Source organism: Cololabis saira, chromosome 14 (genome assembly GCF_033807715.1).
Source record: "Cololabis saira isolate AMF1-May2022 chromosome 14, fColSai1.1, whole genome shotgun sequence".
Lineage (NCBI taxonomy): Eukaryota > Metazoa > Chordata > Actinopteri > Beloniformes > Belonidae > Cololabis > Cololabis saira.
In genome coordinates this window covers 35796886-35805052 of record NC_084600.1, presented here as the reverse complement: position 1 = coordinate 35805052, position 8167 = coordinate 35796886, and positions in this window count along the sequence as shown.

Below are 8167 nucleotides of genomic sequence, written 5' to 3'. Positions count from 1 at the left end.
GTGTGTGTGTGTGTGTGTGTGTGTGTGTGTGTGTGTGTGTGTGTGTGTGTGTGTGTGTGTGTGTGTGTGTGTGTGTGTGTGTGTGTGTGTGTGTGTGTGTGTGTGTGTGTGTGTGTGTGTGTGTGTGTGTGTGTGTGTGTGTGAGAGAGAGAGAGAGAGAGAGAGAGAGAGAGAGAGAGAGAGAGAGAGAGAGAGAGAGAGAGAGGGAGAGAGGGAGAGAGAGAGAGAGAGAGAATATGTGTTGTACAAATAAAGTGAATAAACTGGAACTGAATTTAATTTTGTGCTTAAGGCAAAAAGAAAAAAAAAGGGTAAGTAACTAATTAATACCTGAAACGTATAAATTTAATACATTTTTGGTTTCGTGAAGCATTATTTAACAGCTTATTCTCCCGGATTGGGTTATATCTCAACATGTCTGATCCAAAATACTGCTGTGATACTTCTGCCTACTGTTCAAATTGACTTCAATAAACTACTTTTGCACCTCCAGAGATATGTTATTACTGTTATTGGAACCTTCACCGAGTTATTGCGTTACCAAGGCCTAACATTACAATATTAAAAACAAGAATATGTCCTCACAACTGACTATAGGCAGGGGTTGAGGCTGGAATATCCACATTCAGTAAACAAACCTGGCAGAAATCGCACTACTCCTTATACACGCTCTCTCTCTTTCCTTTCTCCCTTTTCCTGATATTCCCGGCTGGCCATTGACAGGAGGGTCCCCCCTTATGATCCGGGTCCTGATCAAGGTTTCTTCCCCTTTAAAGTGAGTTTATATTTTCCACGGTTTGGCTTAAGGTTTTTCTCCCGCTAGGGGAGTTTTTACCTTTATTTTATTGCTGAGGATGCTGAGTTTTGAACTGCTAGGCAGGAAGCCCAGAGGAAGACCAAATAAAGAGGTTTATAGATGTAGTGAAAAAGGACATGAAGGTAGTTGGGGTAAGAGCGGAGGATGCAGAAGACAGGCTCAGATGGAGGCAACTGATTAGCTGTGGCGACCCCTGAAGGGAAAACCCAAAAGGAGAAGAAGAAGAAGAAGAAGCGGAGTTTCTGCCTTTCATTGTTTATGTAATAATTGCTCAGGGGTCATGCTCTGGATCTCTGGCAACCATAGAGACAATGTGTATTGTAATAGATGGAATATAATTAAAATTGAATTGAATATTTTCAGAGACAAAGCTCTGCAAGTTCACCTAATGAGCCAGATATTAATATATAATATTCCAATTGAAAATGGTATGGGAACAAAAAATTTGTTGAATATTAGACTTACATTTTCCACTCATCCAACAAAACCGCTCCAGGTTAGAAATAGTTCATCCATAACTGCTTAATGCGTAAGTACCGTATTTTCTGGACTATAAGCCTCACCTGCATATAAGCCGCATCAGCTCTATTTAAAAAAAAAGATATGCAAGCCGCAGATATTTATGTTGTTAGATTAGATATTTATTACATGTACAGAATGATTTTGAACTGTAAATGATGTACATGTATGTACCTAAATAGATCCTTTCCTAACTGTCTTTTAAATTTGCTGATTAAAACGGGACAGAACCAAGAGAAAATAACTGGTATTTATTTATCTGTTTGAAATCTGCTTCTACTTACTTCTATCTGCTAAAGAAGAAGTAACGTATTCTTCTTTGCATTTATTTTGTCTTAGTTTTGATTCTAATTCCGAGCAGTGGAAGAAAAATCCACAGAATAGCTGCACCTTTGTATAAGCCGCATGGTTGAAAACCTATGAAAAAAGTAGCGGCTTATAGTCCAGAAAATACGGTAATTGCTTTTTTCTAGGCGGTATGCTAGTGTTTTGATCAAATTTGTTTCTGCTGCGGTCCAAACCAAGGGACTATATCATGTGCAAACAAATGAAAAGATGGATAAATAAAAACACATTCGGTAATAGAAAATTTATGGAGTAGTTGTATGCTGAATAGTCCTATAAATCATTCAGCTGCCACAGGCTGAGCAGCAGAGTTGAACCACTTCACTACAACCCAAACAGTCCAAATCCAGCCACACCACCTCAGCGTTTTTACTGTCCCTGGCCGATGACAGAGGCAGACCGAGCTGGGAGGAAGAGGCCGGGCAGTTTTCCTCTACGACCCACTGAGAGCGGGGAAGCAGGAGAGAGAAGTCTTAGTGTTCTTGGTGGGACGGCGCAGGGCACCGCAATCCAAAAAACAGCAGAGTGCTTATAAGCCTCCACCATAAATCTGAGGGCTAGTCCACGGCCAAGCTTGTTCTGTGCTGTGTGCCGCTCCAGAGGCCAGAATCCAGATGTTTGAGAGAGACGGTAAATAAAACAATCTATCAAAACTAAGAAAAAGGAGGGAAATGGATGATTTTCAATGAAGGGCTGCTTTCATGGAGTTGATATAAAAAGCACAAATTCCATATCTGTTCCGTGGCGGAGGTTTTCAGAAAATACAACACCAAGTGGGCACACACGTCCTGCAGAAACTTAGTGAAATAAGCTCTTCAATCCCAACTGGAACAACATGGATATTCTAACACCTTTCTTTATTTGGAGCTGAAGGTGTTTGTGAATACAAAACAGGCCCGTTCCTCTGGATTACTTTTTATCATCTATAGATCAGCTGGATTGAAGGGATAAACAGACATGAAAAACCTCATTGTGGGATAAATATCTAAGGCTTAGAATCTTTTAGTGCCGAACACAGTCAGTGGTTTATTGGTTAAGGCCTCCACCCATGGAGCTGTTGGTGTTCCTTCCAGGATTTAGTCCCACTTGATTCATTCTTTTTGTTGCCCTTTTCCCAGCTGATGTTTCACAGTTTCTGAGCTTTCTATTGCCTCCACGGAAAAATGTCCAAAGCTGAAAAAGGTGTTTTCATATTTAAGATTGTGACTTCCCGTGCTGAACAAAAAAAAATCCACTGTGGTAGTTTTGAATTTACAGGGTTCCGTTTTTAATAACTGAACAAAATTAGCCCCCCAAATGAGGTGCAAAACTTCAGGTAAATTCACAAATATGAAAAGAGGCCATTGTTCTTTGAGCTGATACATAAGAAACGTGTTGCTGACTGGACCAAAGTGCATTTTTATGCAAGAGGCCCCATTTTAAGAGCTAAAAATGTGGCTCTCAGCCAGTTTAATCATTTACGTTAATCATTTTGATTCCATAAAACCTCTTCTCTCTTATGTTGAGACTTGTGTGTACAGTCAGGCAGTGCCTGGTGCAAGGAACAGGAAGGGCATGTTCCAAGTGGCATAGTTCTGTGAGTACACGCAGTCACTGCGTACTATATGCAGTGCATACTTACATGTGCTGTGTACAAATTAGTGCTTTCCAAATGTATAGGCACTGCTGTTCTCATGTTTACAGTTAATTACAGCCATGTTGCCACCAAGGTTTGACCTTTGTTGATAGTAAAGTCCAAATTTCCTTGTTATGTATAAAATCTCCCTCTCCTTTTGTAAAATAAAAATGTAGCAAATGAGTAGCACGCTACTGCTTGTGCAACATCCACATGCTTGCAGTATACTTTACTCATTGTAAACTTACTTATGCACGTGCTGAAACAAAAAAGGGTTCAGTGAGTAGATTATTTGTAACATAGACAAAGACTTGGATGCAGCACCAGTTGGAAGTCTACTCGCTAGACCAGAACAGAAACGTCAACCGTTTTCTTCAGAAGTTAGATTAGACCACAGGAGTGCTCTCCTATTGCTGAAGGACAGAGTGAACGCATTTCTATTACATCTTTGGTGCAAAACCTAAACAACATGTCCAAAAACATGCTTATTATGCGACAATGTCTTGGTTTGTGTTCTTTCTGCAATTCCTTCAAGTTAAAATTAACAGCGCTACATGTCCAGATCCTCTTTGACATTGTACAAGTAGCCCGCCATGTCTTGGGGATCTCAGTGATGTCATTCTCCATGAATTCATGGAGGAGCTGTGCAGTCAAACCTTTACTATCACTCACAACTTCAGATGAGTTGTTTCAGGCAATAACTCCTCTTGTCAAGCCCAAGACAGCCAGTTCCTACAGAAAAGCAAATGCAACTTTTTGATGTGACCCGTAGATGCACAAATGGTGTTTCCATTGCAGTTTTGTAAAATACACAGTTTTTTTTTTAACTGCCACAGTTTTCTTTTTGTGAGCAAACATTGAAACAAAAGAAGGCGAAAGTGACGAAGTACACTTTTACACAAACCTAGTCAGTGGGTGCCAATCACTAAAGGTTCTGAAAACAGCCAGTTTTGATGGTGAGCTGTGAAAATCTTGTAGTGAAAGGAAATATCACTTTAGCCAAATTTATGTTTGTAAGGTGGAGGCAGGATTCTCATCAGCACTAAGCCGAAGAGAGCTGCTGCTGAGTTTGGACAAAGTGGAAAAGAAGGGATAATGCCTCCTCTTGAAATGATGATCTACGTTCCAGGCCTGTTTACGTTGGTAATCTCCGAGGCCTGCGTAATCAAAACAGCACTAATTTCACTGCCTATCGGAAACCGTGACATCGGTATTAAACATGGTTCAAGGGGGACTGCATCAAAGGGGAAAAAGTGAACTGGGAAGCGTCCATTCCTTGTAATAGCTCCAGTGATGAGAGCATGACTTCATCTTCGTCTGCTTGCATGTGTCGAAGATTATATATATATATATATATATATATATATATATATATATATATATATATATATATATATATATATATATATATATATATATATATATATATATATATACATATATATACCGTATTTTCTGGACTATAAGCCGCTACTTTTTTCATAGGTTTTCAACCATGCAGCTTATACAAAGTGCAGCTATTCTGTGGATTTTTATTCCACCGCTCGGGGCGCTCTAACCGGAATTAGAATCAAAACTAAGTCAAAAAATAAATGCAAAGAAGAATACGCTACTTCTTCTTTAGCAGATAGAAGTAGCTAGAAGCAGATTTCAAACAGATAAATAGATAAATAAATACTGGTTATTTTCTCTTGGTTCTGTCCCGTTTTAATCAGCAAAGTTGCTGCCGTGTTAAAAGACACTGTTAGGAAAGGATCTATTTAGGTACAAACATGTACATCATTTACAGTTCAAAATCCTTCTGGACATGTAGTAAATATTTAATCTAACAAAATAAATATCTGCGGCTTGCATATCTTTTTTTTTTAAATAGAGCGGATGCGGCTTGTATATCTTTTTTTAATTATTTTTTAAAAAATAGAGCGGATGGGGCTTATGTGCAGGTGCGCCTTATAGTCCAGAAAATACATATGTGTGTGTGTATATATATATATATATATATATATATATATATATATATATATATATATACATATGTATATTACATAAATAAAGGTAGTAGAAACTTCATACAGTAAATACTGCTGCATTGCTCGGTGACTTTCTAAGAGGTTCTTTTGTGTCTTAGCATCTGGGCTTGGGTGCTTGCCTTGTCGACATGAAGACAAACGCTCTGGTTCTGGTGTGAGTTAGGAAAAACGGCTCTGACGTAACAAAAGGCTTTCCATCCTGTTGGGCTTCCCAGCGCCAAGCCGGCAAAAACCTCCTGATTGATTCTGCAGAGAGACGGACGACAAGCTGCTCAGACATGCTTCTCTGCTCTTCACTGGATAGAAAGACCTCAAGCACTAATGCCACCAGCTCCGTTTTAGCCATGACAGTCGTGAACGGAGAACAGAGTCCTTATAGAAAAGGCCTCAGGGAGAAAAAACAAAAGACAAAAGAAGGCCCTTACTTTGAATATTAAAAAGGTAAAACAGATGAAAGAAAAGGAAAGAACAGGACTCTAGAGATGTGAAGCATGTGTCCTGAACATTCTCTCTCTCTCTCTCTCTCGCACACACACACACACACACACACACACACGTACAAAATACAAATCTACCTGCTCCAAACTCAAACTTACCCCAGGTGGGGTGTGATCTTGTTTTTAACCTCCCAAGCTTGTATCAGCTATTCTGTTATTTAGGAATAACTATTTACGCTGCAGAGGTGACCATCAGACAGGTCCTGGCCACAGACACACACCTCCCCCATCTCTCTCACACACACACACACACACACACACTAAGTGGGCTAAATAATCCCTCCACCTATTTACACAGGAGAGAAGAGGCCGCGGCCTCACCTTCAGGGTACTACTTAACTCCTCGAGTCACTCGTTGAGTAATCACACCATTCTCCTGCCTGCCTACTGCCTAATTACAGTGTGTGTATGTGTGCACATGAGTGTGCATGAGTGTGCGAGTGTGAAAGACTCATTATTTAGTAACGCAGGCCTCACAGGTAGACAATTACAAGGGGCTGATGGTGAGTATTATAACTATTTTGTGGGAACGGTTGCATTCTAGCTATCTGGGGTCAGTGTTTAGTCACGTGTTCACACCTGTGTGGCGGCACAAGCTGACAAGACTTGATGAACGTCACGTTTAAGTAAGTTGGTCTCTAGGTTTTTTGACTCATTGCTGTTGCATTCTATGAAATTTAGACATAAATATGAAATAAGAGCTGGTCTTGGCCTTTATTTTTCTGAAAGACGAGCTGTCAAACTTCCCTCATCCCTCACTCTTCCCTGCATGTAGGACAAATACTGCCGTGTCCATTTTGACTGAGTGAACTTGTGGTTCCATAAGGAGAAAGGGGGGGAGGAAGAAAAAACACCTGAGGAAAAAACAGCTGAGGAGAGGCAGAGCTTTGGGCCTCCAAGAGGCACCATGGGAAGGAGGCCTGAGGGAGGCCAGCAGCTACTCTTTAATCCCTCCAGGATCCCAATCTCAGAGCCCGGCTTTGCTTTGTGCGCAGCTCTTGGCTCAGTTAAAAAGGAAAGTATAAGGGTCCGACAAATTTCACACTTTCTCTCATGTCTCAGGCCAAAAGAAACTGAGCATGTGAAGCTGGAAATATTCTGCGCTGCGCAGACGCCGCGATGGGGCCGGACTGTGAGTCCAGGTTTAAATTCTAACTTTAAAGATATGTTTCAAATTACTCTGCAGCAAAACGACACGGGCTGGTAATATCTTCCCAGATTCTCTGCTAACGAAATCATAATTTTGTCGCGCTCCTTTTTGTTTGTATCTTACCGATTTGTTTAAACTCTTCTGAGGGAATTAAGACTTTTACAGTCTAAATGAGTCGCTATGTCTTTCTGTGGCTTGTGTTACTTTTTTTTCTCTTTCCCATTAATCTGCTCTCCTTACCCGACCTAAATCTTTTGTTTATTTGCTTCAGCTAAAACCTTATGTCGTCTGTGTGCGTTCAGCCCGCTTGCCTGCTGCTGCCCCGCAGCAGTCCGCGCACAAAGACTTGACTGTTTCATCCGCCTTACTTTTTTTTCCTTTCCTGATACCTAATTATTTCAGAGGTTATGTCACTTTATTTTAAAGAATGCAAACACTTATTGCTGCTCACCCATAGCACGAAAATAAATCATGGTTAAGTCCAATTATAATGTCTTATTAGCCGAGCGAAAAAACTCACCCAAGCCTCCGCGAAACAGTAAAACGCATCTGTGCAGGGTTTGCGCCGCAGTGATCAGCGCCGTGTTGTTTCTGATCAAATCAAATATGAAAAACACAAAAAAATGTTTTTTTAAGCCAAGAAAACAAAAGTCAATTAAATTGTTTTTTAATTCTCAGAAATTCACTGTTGCTGAATGCGTGTGAAAAATGTGAGAAAAACGTCAATGTCAAATATTACTGTAAACTATAAATAATCCTTAAACTATTATATCTGCTTCTATTTATATTATATTTCGTTTAATTGTTTTACATCTAAAATCGACTCATTTCAATCTATCAGAGAATTTATATTAAAAAAAGCAATTCACGTTTTGATTTAGAAAATGTTTTTTAACCATTTTGAAAGTTTTAATTTAAAGAGAAACCTGTGTGAATTTAAAAAATAGATAGATAGATAGATAGATAGATAGATAGATAGATAGATAGATAGATAGATAGATAGATAGATAGATAGATAGATAGATAGATAGATAGATAGATAGATAGATAGATAGATAGATAGATAGATAGATAGATAGATAGATAGATAGATAGATAGATAGATAGATAGATAGATAGATAGATAGATAGATAGATAGATAGATAGATAGATAGATCAGAAACAATGGGCTATGTATCGCAAAAACTAGAAAA